Genomic DNA, 3,910 nt, shown 5'->3' on the forward strand with positions numbered 1-3,910 from the left:
GTCTAAGAGACCTTCCCTATTTCTGGCTTGAAATATCCTGATGGAAGCAATTTAAAGATGAAAGTACTTCTTATTTATACTCACAGTGGGAGGGCAGAGTACATTTTACTGAGGAAGAAGTGTACTAGGAACTAGATTTATACAGTCAGGAAGAAAAAAAAAACAGTACACTCTCACACATTGCTACCTCTCTGTCTCATTCAATTTAGGACCCAGGTTCAAGAAATCATGCCTTTCACATTGACAGTGGGTATCCCTCTTCAAATTGCAATATATAACAATCCATCACATACTTGACCATGGTCAAACCTAAGAAAATCCTCACCTGTGGGTGTGGAATCCTGTTGCTAGGTGAGATATATCCACCCATAATAAACAGTAGAATTTAAGCAGAGGGTTTTGATGTAGAAGAGTTTGGAAATGAACGTGACATTCCTCCGGAAACCGGCTGCCCTATTTCTATCCTAGTTATGATGTACATTTTAGTATGTACATAAGAATAAAAACAGTCCTTGTATGATAGTATATTTAAATAATTCATCCCAATTTGTGGAACTGTTTGGGAAGGTTTAGAAAATGTGACCTTGATGTTTCAAAAGAATCACCTTCTTCCTTCATTGTAGCTGCCTCATGTTTTAAGCTCTGACATGCCAGCAGTCAGTTTTTCCTGCTGCTATACCTTTGATCCACTGACATAGAATCTAAACCTTTGTACCTGTAAACATATATAAATTCTTCCTCTTATAATTTGACCTGTTTATGATATTTCATAACAGCAGTAGGAACGTAACCAACACATCAGTATAACCCTTTCGGTTGTTTGAATAGGTTTGACATGCATAGACTCATGTGTTTGAATGCTTGGCCTACAAGCAGTGACACTAGTAGGAGGTATGTTATTGTTGGCATAAGTATATCTTTGTGGTAGGAAGTATGTAACTGTGGGATGGGCTTTGGTATCCTGTTCTCAAGTTCTATCCAGTGTAGAAGAAGTACTGTCCTCTGACTGCCTTTGGAGCAAGATATAGAAATCTTGGATCCTTCTCCCATAAAATGCCTTTCTACATGCTGCCTTAATTAGTTGATATGGTAATAATTGTTTGAGCCTGAGAAACTATAAGCCAGTGTAAAATAAATGTTGTACTTTATAGGAGTTGCCTTCTTCATAGTTTCTCTTCAGAAAAATGGAATCCCAAGTGAAGACAACCATTTAACTACCCATGTCCAGGAATGCTACATCCAGGAATTGATTGTATTTGCTCTATTTTCTCTGTGGAGGCTTATAGAGTTTGAAACATCCAATTTGACTATATTTCAAATTAATTTATCAGTATATCAATAAAAGATTTCCAAATGGGTTAAATTTTTAAAAACATGGTTCCCTTTCTATCTCTGAGCATCTATTAGGAATTTTTTCCTGACTTAATTGACTATCATGGCAGGGCCCTAGGTGACTTTTGCTATCCTAGTCAATGATGCTGGGGTGAGATATTGGCTATATTCCTGAAAATTTGTACATTCTTTTCTTGTTGATGCCTGTGTTCCATTGCTAGACTTACCGTAAAACAGCAGATATTTACTCCCTCATATCTCTGGAGCCTAGAAGCTCAGAATCAAGTTGTCCATATAGCTTCTCTCTTCTGTGACTTCTCTCCTTTATTTTCTGATTACATTTTCTCTGTGTCTTCATGCATGATCTTCCTTAGCATGAATATTATTTACTTCACCCAACTAACTAGCCATGTCCTATTGAGACCCTAATTATCTTAATTGACCTTAATTTCCCCTTTAAAGGTCCTATAACTAATATAGTCACATTCTGAGTATCAAGGGTGTGGTGGTGACACATGTTCTGAATCTTGATCATCTACAAAATGTCCACAAACATCCCAGGTCCTATTGACTTTCTCTAGGATCTTTTATTTTCCTGTTTCTCATGGTATGTAGGATTAGGTACACTCAAGGCATGCTTTCCTGTCATGAATCCAAACCCATGATCTCATGTGTAGATGGATACAACAGCTCTCAGAATTCCAAGTTAAGTCACAGAGGGCCAGCATTTAACTTTTAAAATCATTAGCATTACATTTTCACAGCATGTGAGGTCATTCCCAAAAGAGGAGTTCAGAAGAATTTAGCATCTTATGCTTTTTACTTATTTACTTCCCCAAATCTCTCTGTGGTAGCTTTCCCTATTTTCTTACTCTGTGTTCATTTGGTTGGAGAGGGTATGATTCAGATAGAGGAATTTTCTATTCTAACCTATACTATCCACAAAAGAAGCTCAAATTTGAATTGAGGACAGCCAATTTAAGAATTCTTCTCTTATGCTTCTCTTAATTTGTTCTTTTCTTCCTTCTGTTTTGGAGTGGAGGACTGAAATCATCTCTCCACACTTGCTAACTTCATGCTCACTCTTAAGTTACTAACCCAGCCTCATCTCCATCATCATTTCTTCATTTTAATTACAGTAAGCTATTAGGATTTTTGGTAATAAGTTAGGTGGAGAAAGAATAAAAATACATCAATGCAGACAGAAATATCCACTCCTTTGCATCTCTGTGATGAATTGTATTGGACATTGTTTAAAAGGAAAAAAAATCCATTTTTAGCTCCTGCTTGCTGTCCCACATGACTTATGACTTCATGAGACAGACACAGTCAGATGTGCTGTTTACTTATTTCCAAGGAAATTTTCATTAAAACTAAGTTCAAAACCAGAAATAACTATTAGGTGACAACAGTAAAGAACTTATTGTTTATTCTCACATTCTCCTCAACAATGTGCTGCTTTCTCTTGCTGCATATACTTTACCAAGATTTCCAGTGTGGATATTTTGTGTCCTTAAAGTGATCAAATGGAATAGCATGGAAGGGCACAGATTACATACCTGGTATATATACAATAGTTTTTATATTTGTGTGCATCACTGACCACACAGGGAGACATGACTTAAAAATCTTTATTGTTTCTTAAATTAAAATTTTAATTTGCATAAATTAATATAGGACTCTAGTTTCAGGTTCAATTTCACCCTGTATTGTTCCCTAACCACTTCTTCTTTCCTAACCCTTGAAACTTCCCTAAATGCTTACACTAAAGCAAACTTTCCTCTCAGTAAAATAATTTTTTCTTAAGACTGCACGTCTGCAAATGACTGCCTTGGATATCCTTGCATTGATGGGAAGAAAGGAGGAGTTCATGGATGGAGAATAGAAATTCAATTTTTCAGAAATGTTTTCTAGTATGGCATGAGTTTTAATAGCTAGGTCCTTAGAGTAGGTTTACGAAATGGCTTGCTGCATATGCAGCAGATGATGGCCTTGTTGGAGATCAATGAGAGGGGAGGCCCTTTCTCCTGTGAATACTTGATGCCCCAGTGTAGGGGAATGCCAGGACAGGGAAGTAGGCGTAGGGTAGGTTGGTGAGCAGGGGGAGAGGGAATGTGATGAGAGATTTTTGGAGGGGAAACCAGGAAATGGGATAACATTTGAAATGTAAATAAAGAAAATGTCTAATTTTAAAAAGGAAAATAATATTGTGAACCTTTTAAGGGGAGAGAATGTGAATGATTCAGTTAGCTTGGTGCTTGTCATGTATGGGGACTGTGAACCCCTGGTTCATTTTCTTCTGTTTGCAGTGTTTCAGTGGGTATTCTTTGCTTTGCCATTATATCCCTACTGCAATTAATCTGCCGTTGCATATGTCTTATATCAAGTGGACCACTGATAGATCATAAGCTATAAAATTATGTACAATAAAACTTTAAAGTTGTAAAAGTATAAAACTTCTCTTTATTAATATCAGAAATTTTATTACAAATAATTTGTTTACTAGGAACGTATCTAACATAGATGCTACTCTTTGATTCTAATGTCTTCTTTTGCAATCTTTGGAAGCAGCTTACAG

Source organism: Mastomys coucha, unplaced genomic scaffold (assembly GCF_008632895.1).
Source record: "Mastomys coucha isolate ucsf_1 unplaced genomic scaffold, UCSF_Mcou_1 pScaffold17, whole genome shotgun sequence".
NCBI lineage: Eukaryota > Metazoa > Chordata > Mammalia > Rodentia > Muridae > Mastomys > Mastomys coucha.